Raw genomic sequence first — 22,319 nt, 5'->3', positions numbered from 1 at the left:
GGATTTTTCTGTGTGTTTGTGTTTATTTCTTTTTACTTATAGAATTAGTGGTGGGGGTCTCATAGACCCCTACCCATCACTAATCCAGGGCTTAGTGGCAGCTATGAGCTGACATTAACCCCTTATTACCCCTATTGCCACCGCACCAGGGTAAAGTGCCGGGGTCATAGTATCTAATAGATGCGACAATTCTGGGTGCCAGAAGGCTGATATTTTTAGCCTGGGGGGACAAAATAAGCATGGGTTTCCCCAAACTCAGAATACCAGCCCCCAGCTGTCGGGCTTTATCTTAGCTGGATATCAAAATTGAGGGGACCGCATGTTGGTTTTTTAACTTATTTATGTAAGTTTAAAACAAAAAATCTGCATGCGGTTCCTCCTATTTTGATACACAGCAAAGATAAGCGCACGGCTGGGGCTGCAGCCTGTAGCCATGGGCATTATCTATGCTGCTATCAATACAGGGGTATGCTATGCCAATTGTTTTCTTTATTTCTTTATTTATTTATTTATCTATCACCAGTGTAAGGACATAGACAGCGTTTGTGATTACAAACAATCACAGATGCTGTCTCAGAGGGTGGGGGGTGTGCTCCAATGGCAGCCAATCAGAGATGCTGGTGGAAGGGGAGCCTCGGTAAGTTTGTACTGTTTTAACCCTTTTTTATTTTTTTCTTTTACAGCCTCCCTACACCATTTTACAACACATCACTTTTGCTTCCAATTGAATTTAATAGCTTCAGCTAGGATTGCCGATCCGATTGGCCATCTGAGGCGGGCTCGACCATCCTGAACCAATCAGATTCTTGGCAGGATTGCTCATCTGTAGTGAAGTATTAATCAACTCTTCACTCAGATGCCATCGGAGTCAGCGCCTGTGTGCCACCCCCGTGCCAGCAGCCAGGCTGCTCGGATCCGGGTCCACAATGCGTCTGTGATGCCACCCACGGTGTGTGGTGAAGTGTGGCACCACTGCTGCTCTTGTAGGACACCCGGGGGCGATGGGATAGCAGCCGGATTTTAACCCCTCCATGGGTAGGGATGGATGCCATGGGGCCCAGTGTCTCTGTGTTGTAGGTGATAACTGCAGGGGCCGGCGCGCCTGGTCAGACTGGGGGATGTTACTCACGATTAAATAAATCATACGAGTCAAGTGGTAAACCAAGGTGATGGTGACCGGCCACCACGGTGTATTCAGGTCCCACACCTGGGCTGATGGTCTGTGTCACTTTCCTCTGCACTACTGTGAGTTCTCTTTGGGCTCTCCGGTATGGAACACGGAAGCCCGCTCCCAGAACTACGGGTGGGAGCTGTGCCCGCTGACGCTGGACCTTGGGATCTCAGTGGGTGTTTGCGGATACCCTATCCCCCGCGGTGGGCTGTTGTCTGCTTTTGGGACTTTGGTTGGGACAGGACCTATAATCCTGCCCTCAATTGGTTAATTAGCTAGGCCGTTGGTTCCGGTCCTGGCTTCAGGGTCCAAGTACCCCCTCTGTGCATGGTTTCCGGGTCGGTTCTCCGGTGTCGGTACCGGCGGGCTCCAACCCTGTCCCGATACACCTCGGATCTCCGGAAGCCGTCTTCCCGTCTCCTGCTTGACAAAGACCAATGTCTGCCACCTAGCCAGGACGCCGGGGTTCCAACCTCGACGACTTTCCACTCTGGCTTGAACTTGAACCTCCACTCCTCTCAACTACACCTCCAGACTACTACACTCCACTCCACTTCAACTACAACTCAAACTTCAACTGTTGCTTTTCCCTCCCCCCGGCTCTCTAGACACCTTGGTGGGCGTTCTCCATCCGCTTGGTCCGGCCCACTGTTGTGCCTATCCTAGCCTGGGGGGGTGACTAGGATTTTGTTGACTGTGTGTAACCCTTTGTGGGATGGTGTTGTGTGGGGGCCTAAGCTGTGGGACTACCTGGCGGTGCCAGGGCGTCACACCTGCACATAGCGCTATCTCAGGCGCAATCTTATTGAAGACATCCTACTTATCCGATGCTGTTGCCAAGGATGGCGCAATGTGCCCTCGAGTTCTTTTTGCTTTTCAAGAACGCAGAGCATGAGCGGTCACAATATAAGAGGAGCTGCCCCCAGCAGCAGCAGCAGCAGCACCACCTCACCGCAATTAAAGCTGACGGCATGGCAACAGTCTTGAAAAGGGAAAAGGAGACAAGGGGTATTTGACCATAGTGGTCTGCATGTCACAATTTTCAAATTTATATTTTTAATATATAGAAAACCATGTATCATTTGTTTTACACTTCACAAATACTAGCTACTGTGTGTTGGTTTATCATATAAAATCCCAATAAAATTAATCGAAAGAATTTTTCCCACAAAAAAAAGTTAATTTTAAAGTTGATTTTAATCAATAACTGTTGGAATGATAATAATTTATACAACTGGATGTGTTTAAATTTTTTTGTTTCTTGTGCTGAGATAATTTTCTAAATGTGCCCCTGCTATGTACTGTGCAATGGCCGTGTCTGACCGTACAGGAACATGGTCTGATCATGAGAATGCAAAAGACATTACACAGATAGCACAGCACGGGATCACAGCAGATTCTTTTTGTGACAAAGTATTTCTCTCTCTCTCTCTCTCTCTCTCTCCCTCTATCTATTGTGAGACTGAGACCGGGGTTGTCTATGTACGTCTCGCCCCGGTTGTGCTCCCTTCATGTATAGAAAGCAACTCCACTCCAGGGTTTATTGCTGTTTCCCTGCAGGCTGAAAGGAGGGTTAAAAGGAAACAGGAACCGGGGTGTGGGGCCTAGTGTGTGAGGGAGTGAATACAACTCCCTAAGCTTCTGCCGAAGAAGCACATGTGAGCCATTTCTGGAATCTGGCTTGTTGGTTCTGGAGGAGGATGTTTCGGAACACGTGTTGTGTGCTGTTTTGGATTTTTGTTTGGACAATAAACCGCGTGCTGTGACCGTTGGTGCCTGGATCCCGTGTCTTCTGCCGCGCAGCCGACGACGCTACCTCACATATGGTGGAGAACGTGGGCAGTCCAGCCCGGTGAGGTGTAGAATCCATCCCTGGTGACCCAGTAGCGCATGTCCTGGATTCGAGCGGCTACACTACAGCCCAAACCCGGCGGCACCATGGAGGACATACTAAAGCAGCTGGCTCAGGCTAATGCACAGCAACAACAGACCAATGCACACCTGCTCCGGTCGTTGGATCGTCAGCAGCAACAGCACCAGCACTCCTTGCAATTGCAGGAACAAAGGCACCAAGAACAGATGGTCCTCCTGACCAAGTCGATCCATGCCGGACCGGCAGCCACAACCCCAGGACCGGGTGACGACAGCAGCGTCCGGAAGGCGGTAAGACAGGCGTTGCAAAAGATGACCCTGGGGGATGATGTGCAAGCGTTCCTGGCTGTGTTTGAGCGGGTGGCCGAGCGGGAGAAGCTGCCGACTCCCCAGTGGGCTGAGGTATTGTCGCCCTATCTGACAGGGGAGCCCCAAAAAGTGTACCTGGACCTCTGTACCGATGACGCCATAGAATATGAGACCCTGAAAGCCGAAATCCTTGCTCGGTTGGGGGTGAATACTTATGTAGGCGCTCAGCGGGTAAATCAGTGGTTCTATGAGGAAGTCAAACCCGTACGCTCCCAGGCCCATGACTTGTTGCATCTGGTAAAGAAGTGGTTGCAGCCTGACACTCTGAGCCCTGCGCAAATGGTGGAGAGGGTAGTGGTTGATCGCTTTGTGCGCACCTTACCCGTCACCATTCAACGGTGGGTAGGACAGGGCGACCCAAGTACCCTGGACCAATTAGTGTGCCTGGTGGAGCGGCATGTGGCTACGCAGGACTTGATATGGGACACTGAGACTTTGCGTGCTGCCCGTCGGTCCGGCCCCTCCAAGCCTCGGGCCAAGGACCCACCGCTGACACCGGTGCGGGAGTCCACTACCGTCCCGCCTGAGGCCGCGCCCACCGTCCCTGAGGTCCGGAAGACTATGTACCCTAAACGACAAATCGTCAAGGGGGTTTCCTTCCCTATTAGATGTTGGCGGTGCCAGCGGGTGGGACATATGGAAGCCCAGTGTCCACTCACCATGGAGCCCATGGATTGTGGGGTTACCCGGCGGGGTTCAATGTATGCTCAGGCGGTGTGTACTGCGGACCTTGTCTCCCAGGAGACTGAGCCCCACTTGTGCCAAATACAGGTGAATGGACGTCCGGTTACAGGCTTGTTGGATTCCGGAAGCTTAGTGACCCTTGTGCGATCAACCCTAATGGCTGAAGTAAAGGCCACAGGACGTACAGTGGGGGTGGTTTGCATACATGGGGACTGCCGAGACTATCCCACGGGGGTTGTCACCATCACAGCACCCTGCGGTCAGGTGCAACATGAGGTGGGACTTATGAACACTCTTCCCTATGACATCATCCTAGGAAGGGATCTGCCAAATTTCTGGACTCTATGGAAGGGGCCTTCTAAGTCCCCTCAGGTTATGGACAGTCCGGGGCCTGAGCCCGACAATGCCGAATCCGGGACGCCTGCCGTAGGGGTCCCCATGATAGGGACAGAATGTGAACCCGATAGGTCACCCCTAGATGTATTGGCAGGAGAGGCTGAGATGGTCGAGCCAATCCCGGAGTTGGGGGCATCCCCGAATACGTTTGGGACAGCCCAACTCCAGGACCCTACATTAATACATGCCCAGAGTCGGGTGACAGTGGTTGACGGGGTGGCACAGGTGCCCGGTTCCCAGGTAAGGTACCCCCATTTCGCTCTTAAGCAGAACTTGCTCTACCGGGTAGATGAAATACGGGGCAGGGTGGTAGAGCAGTTGGTGGTGCCCCAGCCGTATCGCCGGCGGGTCCTCGACTTGGCTCATAAACACCTGATGAGTGGCCACCTAGGGGCCAAGAAAACGCAGGAGTGAATATTGCAAAGGTTCTATTGGCCCGGGGTCTTTGGGGAGGTAAAACGGTTCTGCGAAACTTGCCCGGAGTGTCAGCTTACCGCACCCCTGGCCCACTTTCGCAGTCCGTTGGTACCGTTACCCATTATAGAAGTCCCTTTTGAACGGATAGGGATGGATCTGGTGGGGCCCCTCGTAAAGTCCGCTCGAGGGCACCAACACATCCTAGTGATCATTGATTATGCCACCCGGTATCCAGAGGCGATACCTCTCAGACATACTGCAGCAAAGCTTATAGCTTGGGAGTTGTTTGCTGTGTTCTGCCGGGTGGGGTTGCCCAAGGAGATCCTTACGGATCAGGGGACCCCATTCATGTCTAAAGTGACCAAAGAGCTATGCCGGCTACTCCAGATCAAGCAGTTGCGTACGTCTGTGTATCATCCTCAAACGGACGGTTTAGTGGAGCGATTCAATAAAACCCTGAAAACCATGCTCAAAAGGGTGATTTCAAAAGACGGGAAAGACTGGGATATGATGCTTCCCTATTTCATGTTTGCCATCTGAGAGGTGCCACAGGCATCCACGGGGTTTTCGCCTTTTGAGTTGTTATACGAGCGACATCCCCGGGGATTGTTGGACCTGGCAAAGGAAACATGGAAGCAGGAGTCCACCCCCCATAAAAGTGTGATTGAACACATTTTAGGAATGCAGAACCGCATAAGCGCGGTCATGCCAACTGTGAAGGAGCATTTACAGGAGGCTCAGGCCGCGCAGGGCGGCCGGTACAATAGACAAGCCACCATGCGGACCTTTACCCCCGGGGATCGGGTGTTGGTGTTGGTCCCCACGGCAGAGAGTAAATTCCTGGCTCAGTGGCAAGGCCCCTACGAGATAAAGGAAAGAATCGGGGCGGTCAACTATAAGGTATTGCAGCCTGGTAGGCGGAAACCTGAACAAATATACCATGTCAACCTGTTAAAACCTTGGCAGGAACGGGAAAGCCTGATGGTTGATTTTCCCCCATCTCTCTCCTCTTCGGGTCGTTCAAACCCGGCTCCGGCGAGCTCCGGAGAGGACGAACCGGAAGTAAGGTTTGGAGAAGCCCTCACCAAGCAACAGAGGCGAGAGGCCAGAAGGCTGGTTCAGCAGAACCCCGATGTCTTCTCCGAACTGCCTGGTAGGACCAGTCTGATACGACATTACATTGTCACCGAGCCTCAAGTGAAGGTACGCCTGAAGCCATACCGGGTGCCGGAGGCTCAAAGACAAGCCATATCAGAGGAAGTGAAGACAATGCTACGCCTGGGGGTCATCGAAAAATCCCGGAGTGAATGGGCTAGTCCCATTGTCCTAATACCAAAACCCGATGGCTCCTTAAGGTTCTGTAACGACTTTGGGAGATTGTACGAAATATCCAAGTTCGATCTCTACCCCATGCCCCGGGTGGATGAGCTGATTGATAGGCTGGGACAAGCGCGATATTTCACCACGCTCGACCTGACCAAGGGGTACTGGCAGGTGCCACTGACGGAGTCCGCCAAGGAGAAAACCGCTTTTGTTACGTCGGAGGGTCTCTTCCACTATGTTGTCTTGCCTTTTGGGTTACATGGCGCTCCGGCCACGTTCCAGAGGTTGATGGACCTAGTGCTGGAACCCCACCAGGCGTATGCATCCGCGTACCTTGATGACATCATTATTTACAGCTCCGAGTGGCAGACCCACTTGGAACAGGTACAAGCGGTGGTGAACGCGCTCCAAACAGCCGGATTGACAGCCAATCCCAAGAAGTGTGCGTTGGGGCTCACGGAAGCCCGCTACTTGGGCTACGTAATAGGCCAAGGAGTGATTAATCCCCAAATTAACAAAGTTGAGGCGATCCAGAAGTGGCCTAGACCCCTGACCACGAAGCCGGTTAGGGCCTTCCTGGGTATCGTGGGGTACTACAGGAGGTTTGTTCAAAATTTTGCGGGACTATCAGCCCCCTTGACGGACCTTCTCAAAGGCAAGAAGTCCGTCATGGTGCGCTGGACTCCGCAGGCCGAGGACTCCTTCCGGGCCCTGAAGGGGGGTCCTGTGCAGACAGCCCGTTCTTGTCAACCCTGATTTCCGGAAGGAGTTCGTAGTACAGACTGACGCCTCTGAGGTCGGCCTGGGCGCAGTGCTGTCTCAGGTGGTTCAGGGGGAGGAACACCCCGTCACCTTCTTAAGTAGGAAGCTCACCCCTCCCGAGCGGAATTATAGCGTAGTGGAGAAGGAGTGCCTGGCGATCAAGTGGGCCTTGGAGTCCCTAAGCTATTACCTGCTGGGACGGCAGTTTCGCTTGGTGACTGATCACTCTCCGCTGGTCTGGATGAGGTCCGTCAAGGAACGGAATGCCCGGGTTACACGGTGGTTCCTTTCTCTACAGAACTTCTGGTTTACGGTTGAACACCGGGCCGGAAGGTTGCAGGGCAACGCGGCCTTGTCCCGCGGCCCGTGTTTGATGGCGGTAGTTCAACCCCGCACGCTTGAACTGAGGGGGGGGTAGTGAGACTGTGACCGGGGTTGTCTATGACGGCCGGTACGTCTCGCCCCGGTTGTGCTCCCTTCATGTATAGAAAGCAACTCCACTCCAGGGTTTATTGCTGTTTCCCTGCAGGCTGAAAGGAGGGTTAAAAGGAAACAGGAACCGGTGTGTGGGGCCTAGTGTGTGACGGAGTGAATACAACTCCCTAAGCTTCTGCCGAAGAAGCACGTGAGCCATTTCTGGAATCTGGGTTGTTGGTTCTGGAGGAGGATATTCCGGAACACGTGTTGTGTGCTGTTTTGGATTTTTGTTTGGACAATAAACCGCGTGCTGTGACCGTTGGTGCCTGGATCCCGTGTCTTCTGCTGCGCAGCCGACCACGCTACCTCACACTATATATGTATATACAGTCATAGGAAAAAGTTTGGGCACAAACACAGAGACTGGGAGAGAGACAGAGAGACAGTTACTATCCCAGGCAACGCCCGGGTACTACAGCTAGTATATATATATATATAGAGAGTCATATGAAAAAGTTTGTGCACCCCTATTAATGTTAACCTTTTTTCTTTATAACAATTTGGGTTTTTGCAACATCTATTTCAGTTTCATATATCTAATAACTGATGGACTGAGTAATATTTCTGGATTGAAATGAGGTTTATTGTACTAACAGAAAATGTGCAATCTGCATTTAAACAAAATTTGATTGGTGCAAAAGTATGGGCACCTCAACATAAAAGTGACATTAATATTTTGTAGATCCTCCTTTTGCAAAAATAACAGCCTCTAGTTGCTTCCGGTAGCTTTTAATGAGTTCCTGGATCCTGGATGAAGATATATTTGACCATTTCTGTTTACAAAACAATTCCAGTTCAGTTAAGTTTGATGGTCGCCGAGCATGGACAGCCCGCTTCAAATCATCCCACAGATGTTCAATGATATTCAGGTCTGGGGACTGGGATGGCCATTCCAGAACATTGTAATTGTTCCTCTGCATGAATGCCTGAGTAGATTTGGGGCGGTGTTTTGGATCATTGTCTTGCTGAAATATCCATCCCCTGCGTAACTTCAACTTCGTCACTGATTCTTGCACACTATTGTCAAGAATCTGCTAATACTGAGTTGAATCCATGCGACCCTCAACTTTAACAAGATTCCCGGTGCCAGCATTGGCCACACAGCCCCAAAGCATGATAGAACCTCAACCAAATCTAACTGTGGGTAGCAAGTGCTCTTCTTGGAATGCCGTGTTTTTTGCCTCCATGCATAACGCCTTTTTGTATGACCAAACAACTCAATCTCTGTTTCATCAGTCCACAGGACCTTCTTCCAAAATGTAACTGGCTTGTCCAAATGTGCTTTTGCATACCTCAGGAGACTCTGTTTGTGGCGTGCTTGCAGAAACGGCTTCTATCGCATCACTTTCCCATACAGCTTCTACTTGTGCAACGTGCACTGTATTGTTGACCGATGCACATTGACACCATCTGCAGCAAGATGAAGCTGCAGGTCTTTGGAGGTGGTCTGTGGATTGTCCTTGACTGTTCTCACCATTCTTCTTCTCTGCCTTTCTGATATTTTTCTTGGCCTGCCACTTCTGGGCTTAACAAGAACTGTACCTGTGTTCTTCCATTTCCTTACTATGTTCCTCACAGTGGAAACTGACAGTTTAAATCTCTGAGACAACTTTTTGTATCCTTCCCCTGAACAGCTATGTTGAATAATCTTTGTTTTCAGATCATTTGAGAGTTGTTTTGAGGAGCCCATGATGCCACTCTTCATAGGAGATTGAAATAGGAGAACAACTTGCAAGTGGCCACCTTAAATACCTTTTCTCATGATTGGATACACCTGCCTATGAAGTTCAAATCTCAATGAGGTTACAAAACCAATTTAGTGCTTTAGTAAGTCAGTAAAAAGTAGTTAGGAGTGTTCAAATCAAGAAATTGATAAGGGTGCCCATACTTTTGCACCGGTCAAATTTTGTTTAAATGCGGATTGCACATTTTCTGTTAGTACAATAAACCTCATTTCAATCCAGAAATATTACTCAGTCCATCAGTTATTAGATATATGAAACTGAAATAGCTGTTGCAAAAACCCAAATTGTTATAAAAAAAAAAAGGTTAACATTAATATGAGTGCCCAAACTTTTTCATATGACTCTATATATATATACTAGCTGTAGTACCCGGGCGTTGCCCGGATAGTAACTGTCTCTCTGTCTCTCTCCCAGTCTCTGTCTGTGTGTCGCTGTCTGCCTTTCTCTCTGTCTCTTTTCTTGTCTGTCTGTGTCTATGTCTCTGACTATTTTTATCTCTGTCTGTATTTGTATCAGTCTATCGTTCTCCATCTCTGTGTCTGTCTGTGTCTCTCTATCTCTGTGTCTGTCTCTATGTGTGTGTCTGTCTGTCTCTTTCATTGTCTGTTTCTTTCCCTGTCTGTCTCTTTCCAGGGCTGTCTCTTTCCAGGTCTGTCTCTTTCCAGGTCTGTCTCTTTCCAGGTCTGTCTCTTTGCCCATCTGTCTCTTTCCAGGTCTGTCTCTTTGCCCAACTGTCTCTTTCCAGGTCTGTCTCTTTCCCCGGCTGTCTCTGTCCCCGGCTGTCTCTATCCCCGTCTGTCTCTTTCCCCGTCTGTCTCTTTCCCTGTCTGTTTCTTTCCCCATCTGTCTCTTTCCAGGTTTGTCTCTTTCCAGGTCTGTCTCTTTCCAGGTCTGTCTCTTTCCCGGGCTGTCTCTTTCCCGGGCTGTCTCTTTCCAGGTCTGTCTCTTTCCAGGTCTGTCTCTTTCCAGGTCTGTCTCTTTCCAGGTCTATATCTTTGCCCTTCTGTCTCTTTCCAGGTCTGTCTCTTTCCCCGGCTGTCTCTGTCCCGGGCTGTCTCTGTCCCGGGCTGTCTCTGTCCCCATCTGTCTCTTTCCAGGGCTGTCTCTTTTCAGGTCTGTCTCTTTCCAGGTCTGTCTCTGTCCAGGTCTGTGTCTTTCCCCGGCTGTCTCTTTCCATGGCTGTCTCTTTCCAGGGCTGTCTCTTTCCAGGGCTGTCTCTTTCCAGGGCTGTCACTATCCCCGGCTGTCTCTTTTCCCGGCTGTCGTTCCAGGGCTGTCTCTTTCCCCGTATGTCTCTTTCCAGGGCTGTCTCTTTTCCCATCTGTCTCTGTCTGTGTCTGTCTGTCTTTTTCTGTCTCTCTATCCATCTCTCCAAAGACATCATATAAGCTCACGCATAAGCTTCAACTAACAGTTTATTTTGTTCCTATAGCAACCACTGACAGTTGCTATTAATAACCTATAGCTCCCACCTCCATTCAGTTTAATGGCGGCAGGATTTTAGAGACTAAGGCGGGCTTTGCACGTTGCGACATCGCAAGGCGATGCTGCGATGTCGCACGCGATAGTCCCCGCCCCCGTCGCAGGTACGATATCGTGTGATAGCTGGCGTAGCGAAAATTATAGCTACGCCAGCTTCACATGCACTCACCTGACCTGCGACCGTCGCTCTGGCCGGTGACCCGCCTCCTTCCTAAGGGGGCGGGTCGTGCGGCGTCATAGCGACGTCACACGGCAGGCGGCCAATAGGGGCGGAGATGAGCAGGATGTAAACATCCCGCCCACCTCCTTCCTTCCTCATTGTGGCCGGCGGCAGGTAGGAGATGTTCCTCGCTCCTGCGGCTTCACACACAGCGATGTGTGCTGCCTGCTGGAACGTGGAACAACATCGTACCTGTCGCTGCACCGGCATTATGGAAGTGTCGGAGCCTGCACCGATGATACGATAACGACGCTTTTGCGCTCGTTCATCGTATCATCTAGGATTTACACACTACGACATCGCAAGTGACGCCGGATGTGCGTCACTTTCGATTTGACCCCACCGACATTGCACCTGCGATGTCGTAGTGTGCAAAGCCGCCCTAACTGTAAAGCACAGGGTTAAATTTTTCTGTCAAAACATAGTCTACAACACTCCCTGGGTCACATGAGGCGTCTGTGCAATATTTCGTGATTGTAAATACGACGGTGCAGATTCCTTTAGCGGACATACATACACACACACACACATACACTCAGCTTTATATATTATATATATATATATATATTTATACGAGGGGCTGCTGATAAGACTGTGGCTTTGTGATCTTTTTTTGTTTCTATGGTAATGAATGTTACATCACATGAATGCCTTAGTGTAACAAAAGCGGAAAATTTCACAGGCTATGAATACTTTTTCAAGACATTGTATGCCAGTGAAGCAGTTGAGTTTGAGTCCGGAGACTCTTAAGCGGGCTTTACACGCTGCGACATCGCTAATGTGAAGTCGTTGGGGTCATGGATTTTGTGACGCACATCTGACCGCATTAGCGATGCCGTTGCGTGTGATACCTATGAGCGATTTTGCATCGTCGCAAAAACGTGCAAAATCGCTCATCGGTGACATGGGGGTCCATTCTCGAATATCGTTGGAGCTGCAGGTACGAAGTAGTTCGCCGCTCCTGCGGCAGCACACATCGCTCTGTATGACGCTGCAGGAACGAGGAGCCTCTCCTTACCTGCCGCCGGCCCCAATGCGGAAGGAAGGAGGTGGGTAGGATGTTACGTCCCGCTCATCTCCGCCCCTCCGCTTCTATTGGGCGGCCACTTAGTGACGCCGCAGTGACGTCGCTATGACGCCGCACGGACCGCCCCCTTAGAAAGGAGGCGGTTCGCCGGTCACAGCGACGTCGCAGGGAAGGTAAGTATGTGTGACGGGTTCGGCCGAAGCTGTGCGACACGGGCAGCGATTTGCCCATGTCGCACAACCGATGGGGGCGGGAAAGCACGCTAGCGATATCGGTACCGATATCGCAGCGTGTAAAGTAGCCTTTAGTCCATACGTCGCTGTTCGTGCATGGCCCATGATTAGCAAATGTGTAAAGCCAGTCTTAAGGGTGCTTTACATGCTGCGACATCGCTACCGATATATCGTCGGGGGTCACGTCGTTAGTGACGCACATCCGGCGCCGGTAGCGACATCGCAGCATGTGACACCTAGGAGCGACGATCAACGATCGCAAAGTTGTTCAAAAACGGTGATCGTTGACACTTCGCTCCTTTCCTTAATATCGCTGCTGCCACAGGTACAATGTTGTTCGTCATTCGTGTGGCAGCACACATTGCTATGTGTGACACTGCAGGAACGATTAACATCTCCTTACCTGCGTCCACCGGCAATGAGGAAGGAAGGAGGTGGGTGGGATGTTATGTCCCGCTCATCTCCGACTCTCCGCTTCTATTGGCCGGCCGCTTAGTGACGCTGCAGTGACGTCGCTATGACGCCGAACGCACCTCCCCCTTGCGGGAGGGATTCTTCGGCGGTCACAGCGACATCGCTGACAAGGTATGTGCGTGTGACGCTGCTGCAGCAATAATGTTCGCTACGGCAGCGAGCACCAAATGTCGCACGAACGACGGGGGGCGGGTGCTATCGTGCTCGACATCGCTAGCAATCGCTAGCGATGTCACAGCGTGTAAAGCACCCTTCATAATTGTTTAGAATTGTTGCTTCAATGGGAAAACGTGTTGCATACATCAACTCCTTGAGATTGGTGATACACACTCTTGAGCCTAAGATATATTACGGCAATGGCCAAACCCTGTATTTCTGTTATGCCATGTGATCTTGCAGTAAAGTGTTTGTCAGGCAGGATCAACTAAAATCTTAGCTCCGGCGCCACATTACAAAACGTTTCCATATTTTGCATCTTAATTACGGCACATTTCATCTATGCCAAGCACAGCCCTGTACACACCATTAAAACTCGGCGTCTTAATACCATGTCTAAAAAACATGGAGACTTCTCCTTTATTGTGTGACAAGTGAAACATGAAAAGTGAGTGGATTTGGCAGAGACGCGTGGTTGCTTTATTATCCAATAGACAAAACATGAGCTTTTTTTTTCTGCATGTTTGGCCACAGCACATTTTTCAAGGCTGTTATGTACAATATCGATTTATATAATAAAAAGCAGACAAAAAATATGCGCCTTGGCGTAAACTGAAACATCCAAGCCAGAAAAGACACATAGATTATGCCTGTTTTCATATATCATAAAACAATGGAGCAAGTGAAAAATAGACACAAACTATTTAGGCTAGAGAACCCTTTTGGAGGATATACAGCCCTGGCTAGAAATGTACAGCTTTGCCAATCTTTTCTGGCATTAGAAAAAAAAATAAAATTAAAATTACGTCCCATTTTTTAGCCAAGAAGGTCTGTTTACGAGGACCATTCTGTAAAAAGGCTAATCCAATTTTCATTACGTATATTAAAAAACATGAATCGAGACCATTCGAAAAGAAATTCTACAACTTTCATAAGGTACAACTTCATTTATATACATATATGTCTCAAGTGTACTTGAATTTATGGACTGACAACTGCTGGTCTTTCATAAATAGACACATATGACAAAGAGAGGTTAATGGAATTTGTGTCCTGTCCTGGACGGAGATCTGGAGCTCCTGATGGCTGAGGTAAGCCATCATCCCGGGAAATAACATGCTGAAACAATGGACGACAGTGTTTGTCAGTACAATACCTTAGCAGCACGAAGTCAGGCTTGTAGGCAGACACCGTACGTAAGGACTGCAGCTCCCACAATGCACTGGGAACTAGGAAGTCCTGTTGTGCACAACAGACTGGTTCACGCAGACTTGCAAACTGGAGAGTGGGAATGTCTAAGGCTGGAAACACATCTATGCGAGTAAAATCGGTCCGACTGGGCTGAAAAATACTCGGCTGATTTTAGTTCACGTTAGGTGCGAGTGCAACGCAAGTGCGATGCTTTTTGGTCGCGTGTGTGTCGCGTTTGCGATGCTAGTTTCATGCAACATCTTAATTAGATAAAAGCTAATACACATGTGTCATTTAATTAACCTATGGGAATGTGATGTCACATTCATCTGTTGAATATTTAATGAGCGAAGTTACTGCCACACTCGCAAATGTGAACGCTGGTGCGCGTGTGTGATGCTACTTTTAATCCCCTTCCATAGGGAATCATTGGGACAAATGGTGCGAGAAACTCGCAAGAAAGCAGCATGCTGCAATTTTTTCTCGGTCCGATTTGGACTGAGAAAAAAATCGCAGATGAGAGCTGAATCATTCACTAACATGTGTCCGATTCCAATGCGAGTTTTTCTCGCATTGCTCTACTGCGAGAAACTCGCAAGTGAGAAGCAGCCCTAAAGCTGCATTCATACATCCATGTGAATTGTCCGTGTGATGCCCAATTGTATGCTATTAAACATCACACAGACCCCATAGCCTTTCATAGATGTATTCACACAGCCATGAAAATGGCGGCGACTCAGAACAGGTCCTATACTGACGATCATGATCAGAACTGTATAAATAAATTAGAAGACAAAAGGATAGGGTTTTATCCGAGGGGCGTTAAGAAAGAACCACACTGAGAATTCTCACCTTGCGGGGTTGTGAGAGTCACAACCACTAGACGCACATGTCAAACCATACCAATCACATAAGAAGGGGACAAATGATGCGCTGCCAAAGTAAGGAACAATCCAGAAGATTCTTTATAGTGACTTTACTTCTACACGTTTTGTAGCAATTTTTCTTCTTCTTCAGGAAAATGTTGAGGATTTTTTCCTGAAGAAGGAGAAAGATTTCTCTGAAATGCGTAGAAATAAAGTCACTGAAAAGAATCATCTGGATTGTTCTTCGGCAATGCAGCATTTGACCCCTTCTTATTCGATTTATCTGGCGATCAGAATTGGACATATTCAATAGGTCTTTGTGCTGTCCAGTAAGAAAATGTAATGCACACCGACGCTTTTTACCTCACAAAGTTTTTACCTCAGTATTTCTAAGCCAAAACCAGGAGTGGGCGAAACATGTAGAACTGGTGTCCGTATTTCTATTATACTTTTCCTCTGATTGTTCCACTCCTGGTTTTAGCTTACAAATACTGTGGTGAAAAACGCTCCAAATACTCAACGTGTGTATGTGGCCTTAGCGTGATTGCACATACAGCTTTTTTTAATATATGCAGTGTTCTGAGCGAAAACTTGAGCTGCTCTGTGCAGGACTATAATATTTTCCAATCCTCTTGTATTTACTTCTGTCTGTAGCTTGAAAATAAACCAACTTAATATAAAAAAAAATGCAGTGGTGTTTAATAAAAAAAAAAAGTTGCTTAAGAATCTATTCATGTTTTCCCTGTCAGCTGTGCACTCTGGATCAGAAATGGTTAAGGCCACATTCTAATGCATGCTCAACCCAGAGTAGCTTCATTTTCAGACTGTAGGGCTTTAGGCCACATTCACACACGAAACGGAGCCTGTCACCAGATTTGGTGACTATAAGGCCCCTTTCACACGTCAGTGATTCTGGTACATTTGTGTTTTTTTTTTTAAACGTACCAGAATCCCTGACATATGCAGACCTATTATAATGAATGGATCTGCTCACACGTCAGTGATTTTTCACTGCACGTGTCTCCGTGCGGCGTACCCGCGTGTGCGTGATTGCTGCATGGAGACATGTCCATTTTTTTCTGGCATCACTGATGTTCCACGGACCATGCAGTGGTGTGGTCCGTGAAACACGTGCCAGAAAAAAACGTGCATTTAAAATAATAAACATTTTAACTCACCCGGCGTCCAGCGATGTCCTCTGCAGCCCGTTCTCCCTGCTGCTTCTAAGCCGGCTGATTACTGTCGCGCATATTCATTATGCGCGACACAGCCGACCCGGAAGCAGCTGCTGCGGGGGTCACCGCCGGCCGGATGCTGCGTCGCGGGAGCGATCAGCACCATGGACAGCGGGAGCGGGCACAGGTGAGTTGATTTCTAAGTGCAATCACGGGCCACGGATAACGGAGCCCGGATTGCACTTAGACAACCCACGTGTGCCGTGATTCACGGCACACGCAGGGACATGTGCGTGTTTTACACGCCAGTGAAAAACGTCACTGTTTTTCACTGACGTGTGAAACGGGCCTAAGCTGCAGCTACCACAAGTGGGCTCTTATATACAGCATTCTAACATGCTGTATATAAGAGCCTAGGCCGCTGTGTAGAGCGTAAAAATGACTTTATAATACTTACCTAAACAGGCAGTGCGGTGCAGACCAGTCGGATGGGTGTCTCTGTTCTCCGGGTCCGACGCCTCCTCTTTCAGCCATCTTTGTCCTCCTTCTTCTGAAGCCTGGGTGCATTATGCGTCCTACGTCATGCAGACGAGCCGGCATTGAGGTCCCGCGCAGGTGCACTACAATACTTTGATCTATCCTGCTCAGGGCAGATCAAACTGCGCAACGGCAATGACTGATCCAGCTGGGACGGGGATCTGGATCCACTGGGCCACAGATCACGGGCTTACCCTGGAGAGACTAAGCAGCTACCTGGTCTTCTCTAGAGTCTCTGGTGGTGAGGTTAGGTTTGTGCTGCAGATAGCCGCCAGGTACCTAACCAAAGCAGTCCCCAGATCCGTGGAATCTGACATTAGCGGAAATAGGCAAGAAGGAGTAGAGCCTCTGTCAGAACAGTATCAGGATTACCATCAAGGTGGAAGCTGGTACAGGTAAAGATGGAACTGGATACAGGAACATAGGCTTATACCAGAACACAAGCACAGATTAAGGATACAGGATCACAGGCTGGCACCAGGATATGTGCATGGGTACAGGATACAGGAACACAGATTGGTACAACGACATGGGCGCAGATCAGGAACTCAGGATGGAAATGGGAACTAGGAAAGGATCAAAAACTCGGCTGGAACTGGGAACCTGGTACAGGATCAAGAACAGAATCAGTAACTCAGACTGGAACCAGGACCCTGGAACGGGTTAGGAATAGAATCAGAAGCTCAGGCTGGTCCCAGGAACCAGGAATGGGATCAGGAACATATAGATTAAGGTTTATGGCACACTTGGAATTATGGGTGCTCAAGAAGGGTTCAAACCAGTCATTAGATACAGAAAAAACTTTGCACACCGAAATGAATACAAGGACTTTATTATACAGGTAATCCAAAAAATTGATTCTGGTCTCCGAATAAATTTTTTGGATTTTTTAGATTTCCTGTATAATAAAGTTCTTATATTCATTTTGGTGGGCCAAATTTTTTCTGGGATCAGTAACATAATCAGGAACTCAGGCTGGAACCAGAGACAGGATCAAGATTCAAGTATCACTTACCCCCCCTCCCCCCTCCCTGTGCCGTGCACTCAAACAGTGGTTGTCCATCACACATGGTACCCTATATATGATTTTTTTAAAATGGGTGCCTCTTTTGGGTATTTTCTGTCACATAGGACCCTTAAAGTAACTTCAAATGTCATGTGGTCCCTAAAAAAAATTGGCTTTCTAAATTTTAATGGAATGAGAAACTGATGATAAACGTTTAACCCATCTAACTTTTAAAGAAAAAATTATATTTTCAAAAAATGATATTTATGTAAAGTAGACATGTGGTAAATGCTATTTGTTCATGATTTTATGTGATATAACTATCTGGTTTCAGGGCATAAAAAAAAATCAAAGTTTGAAAATTGAAACATTTTTACATTATTTGTCAAATTTCATTATTTTTATGAATAAATGCAAATCATATTAACTAAAATGTATCACTATCATGAAGTACATTGTGTCACGAAAAATAGTCTTAGAATTACTGGGAAATATCCTTTCCTGTATGTTATTTCTATTGGTATGTGATACTGCTCCAACCACTGCCATTGCCATCTGAATTTCATATTCTTCTAACTCTTTGTTCTTGGTTCACAACTGTCTATTTCTTCTGCATCTTAAGTAGTTCGTTTTCTAGCTGTGAAGTAGTCCAAATGTTTCTCTTAGGCTAGCGCCACACATCCGTGCTGCCGGCACGTGTTTGTCATTTTTTACACGTACCGGCGGCACGGAGACACTTTAACCAATGCTACCCTATTGTAGCAGGCACACACACGTAAAACCACACGGAACGTGTGTCCGTGTGCGTTTATACGTGTGTGCGTTTTTCAAAGCGCTGACATGTCAGTGATTTCTCCCGCAGCACGGGTGTCACACGGCCCGCACCCGTACCACACGGGTGTAGTGTGGATGCCGTCCCGTGTGACACGCGCCGGAGAAAAAACACATGTCAGTGAAAAAAAAAACAAACATTAACTCACCTTCTCCAGCCCTCCTGTCTCTGCCGCTGCTGCCTCTTGCTGCCGACCGCCGCTCATTATACTCATTGAATATTCACTTCACTGCCTGGCAGCAGCAGCAGCGGCGAGACGGGAGGGCTGGAGACCGAGGATCAGCACCACGGACAGCAGCGCGGACATCAGGAAGGACCAGGTGAGTATGATAATTACCGGTTCTACGTGTGCTATCGCGGATAGCACACGTAGAACACACGTGTCACGCACGTACCAGAGACACGTACTTACCTGCACGCAACACGCAGGGAAAATACGTGTCTCTCGGCACGTGCGTGAATTTCACGTGAGTGTGGCAGAAGCCTTAGGTTGTACTTACTAATTCACCCCTGGTGTGTTTCTCAGAGCTATCTTCCTCTATCCCCCTCCCTTCTGCTCACACCTGAGTCATTTTCTAGGCCTCTAGAGTTGTATAAATTTGTTGGCACAGGTCTGTTCTGACCATGGTCTGTGTGGTTTGTTAAGTGGGATTTTCTAAGTGGGCAATCAGAAATATTCCAGAAATGACCAGAAGGTGAGCGTTACCTCCTTAACTGTTTGTCACTTGCATTTTGTCCCCTACACTTTTTCATATTCCCATATGTAAACCTTAAACTCACCATGTTCACCTATGCCCTCACAGTTTTTGCTCCACTCCTCCTCACTCTCCTTCGCTATCCCCCAACGCCAGCACTCGCCAAACAAATATTCATCTCCCCTTCCCTTTTACCTCCCCACCTGTCCTCATCTGCTGACCTGCTCCTAAATCTCAGGTCTCTCTTAAGAACACGCAGATCATGCCGTCCACTCTCCTTCTCCCACCTGCTCTCCCTTTCTCTACTTCTCCTCACTGCTGGTGACATATCTCCCAATCCTTGACCCCCCCAGATGGGACACTGCTCTCTACCACCCCCCTATCGCTCCACCCTTACTAGTAACTACCGCAACCTCTCCAATATAAAACCCATCCCCCTCTCACCCACTCCGCCGCCCACTCTCTCTGGAGCGCTGTGGAATGCCCGTTCGGTCTGTAACAAACTGCACATCATTCACGACCTCTTTACCTCTAGCAACCTATCCTTTCTGGGCATCACTGAAACATGGCTGACACCATCCAACACTGCCTCACCTGCTGCGCTATGCTACGGTGGCCTTCACTTCACCCACACTCCTCGCCCTGGCAATAGACAAGGTGGAGGAGTGGGCCTCCTTCTTTCTAACAACTGCAGCTTTAATCCAATCCCACCTTTACCCTCCCTTGTCCTGCCTTCCTTTGAAGTGCACTCTGTCCGCATCTATTCTCCTTCCAACCTCCAAGTGGCCATCATATACAGACCCCCAGGCCCTACCACTTCCTTTATCGACCAGTTCTCTGCCTGGCTTCTACACTTTCTCTTTGCTGACATTCCCACTATCATCATGGGTGACTTCAACATCCCCACTGACACCCGCCAGTCAGCAGCCTCCAAACTACTCTCCCTTGCTTCATCTTTTGGTCTATCTCAGTGGTCCACCTCTGCCACCCATAAAGATGGACAGACATTAGACCTTATCTTCACCCGTCTCTGCTCTCTATCTAACCTCACTACCTCCCCTCTCCCTTTATCTGACCACCATCTATTGACCTTCTCTGCTCTGTCCTCCTCACCTGCCCCTCCTGTCCAGCACATATCACACCCTCGCAGAAACCTCGCACACGTCAACATACACACCCTTTCTGACTCTATCCTACCACTGTCCTCCATATCTTCAGTGCACGACACAAACAGTGCCACCACTTTCTACAACGCCACTCTCACATCAGCTATTGATTCAGTTGCTCCTCTTGTGCATGGCAGAGTGAGACAAATCAATAGACAACCATGGCACAGCAGCCTCACTAAAAAACTGCGGCAAGTGTCTAGGGCTGCAGAGTGGCGCTGGAAGAAAACGCACTCCCAGGAAGACTTCACCACATTCAAAAATGCAATTCACACATTTCGCTTGGCCCTTACCTCGGCTAAACAGGAATACTTCAGAAACCTCATATCCTCTTTAACACACAACCCCAAACAGTTATTCAATACTTTCAACTCCCTCCTTCGCCCACCACTGCCCCCTCCAACCTCCCTCATTTCCGCAGAAGAATTTGCCACATATTTCAAAGAAAAGATCGACCAAACCAGACAAGTCTTTTCTGCTCAACCACCACAACCCCTTCATATAACAGACCACTGCTCCTCCCCCATAAACTTCCTCTCCACTATCACCGAAGAAGAGCTTGCACATCTTCTCTCAAAAGCGCACCTCACCACCTGCGCACGTGATCCCATCCCAACCCACCTCCTCCCCAACCTCACCACTATCCTAATTCCAGCCTTAACCCATCTCTTCAACCTATCTTTAACAACTGGTACCTTCCCTTCTGCCTTTAAACATGCAACAGTCACACCCATCCTAAAGAAACCTTCCCTCGACCCAACCTCTGCTGCCAGCTATCGCCCCATATCGCTACTCCCATTCGCCTCAAAACTCCTGGAACAGCACGTCCATGCTGAAATTTCCTCCCACCTCTCCTCTAACTCTCACTTTGACAACCTACAGTCCGGCTTCCGTCCACATCATTCCACTGAAACTGCCCTGACAAAAATCACAAATGACTTACTTACTGCCAAAGCTAACAACCACTTCTCTATACGCCTACTTCTAGACCTATCCTCAGCTTTTGACACTGTTGACCACTCCCTCCTACTACAGATCCTCTCTTCCCTTGGTGTCAGAGACCTCGCCCTGTCTTGGATCTCTTCATACCTCTCCAACCGCACTTTTAGTGTCTCCCACTCCCACACAACCTCTTCATCCCGTCCTCTCTCTGTTGGTGTCCCTCAAGGCTCTGTCCTGGGACCATTACTTTTTTCTATCTATACATTTGGCCTGGGACAACTCATAAAGTCCCATGGCTTCCAGTACCACCTATATGCCGATGACACTCAGATCTACCTCTCTGGCCCAGATGTCATATCTCTGCTGTCCAGAATCCCAGAGTGCCTATCTGCTATATCTTCCTTCTTCTCCTCTCGCTTCCTAAAGCTCAATGTGGCCAAAACTGAACTGATCATCTTTCCTCCATCTCACCTACACTCTCTACCTGATCTATCTATTACAATAAATAACATCACGCTCTCCCCAGCACCCAAAGTTCGGTGCCTCGGAGTGACCTTTGACTCTGCCTTGTCCTTCATACCACACATTCAATCCCTCACCACCTCCTGTCGTCTTCAACTCAAAAATATTTCCAGAATCCGTCCCTTCATCAATTTTCAATCTACAAAAATGCTAGTGCATGCTCTCATAATCTCCCGCCTCGACTACTGCAACATCCTCCTATGTGGTCTCCCTGCTAACACGCTCGCCCCTCTCCAGTCCATTCTTAATGCTGCTGCCCGACTGATCCATCTCTCGCCTCACTACCACCCCGCTTCTCCTCTCTGCATGTCCCTTCACTGGCTCCCAATCTTCCATCGTATCCAATTCAAACTACTAATACTGACTTACAAAGCCATCCAGAAATTGTCTCCTCCATATATCTCTGAACTAATCTCTCGCTACACTCCAAAACATAATCTCCGGTCCTCCCAAGATCTCCTTCTCTCCTCCTCTCTCATTCGCTCCTCATGCAACCGCCTCCAAGACTTCTCCCGAACATAACCAGTCTTCTGGAACTCACTGCCTCAACACGTCAGATTATCTACTACACTTGCAAAC

The 22,319-nt window shown here is 48.6% G+C and overlaps 1 protein-coding gene across 2 annotated transcripts in view; it reads right to left on the bottom strand.

The window, feature by feature from the left end:
* The window catches only part of METTL27 (methyltransferase like 27), a 116,178-nt gene extending 102,156 nt beyond the window's left edge, over positions 1-14,022 (bottom strand). For both annotated transcript variants that reach the window (XM_075333326.1, XM_075333327.1), the window contains exon 1: positions 13,965-14,022. The gene's annotated coding sequence lies outside the window, so the exon portion shown is untranslated. The remainder of the gene's footprint in view (positions 1-13,964) is intronic.
* Positions 14,023-22,319: the final 8,297 nt, after the last annotated feature.

This window comes from Anomaloglossus baeobatrachus, chromosome 2 (assembly GCF_048569485.1).
Source record: "Anomaloglossus baeobatrachus isolate aAnoBae1 chromosome 2, aAnoBae1.hap1, whole genome shotgun sequence".
NCBI classification, from domain to species: domain Eukaryota; kingdom Metazoa; phylum Chordata; class Amphibia; order Anura; family Aromobatidae; genus Anomaloglossus; species Anomaloglossus baeobatrachus.
The sequence above is the reverse complement of the archived record's forward strand: the minus strand, read 5'-3'. Positions and strand labels throughout refer to the sequence as shown.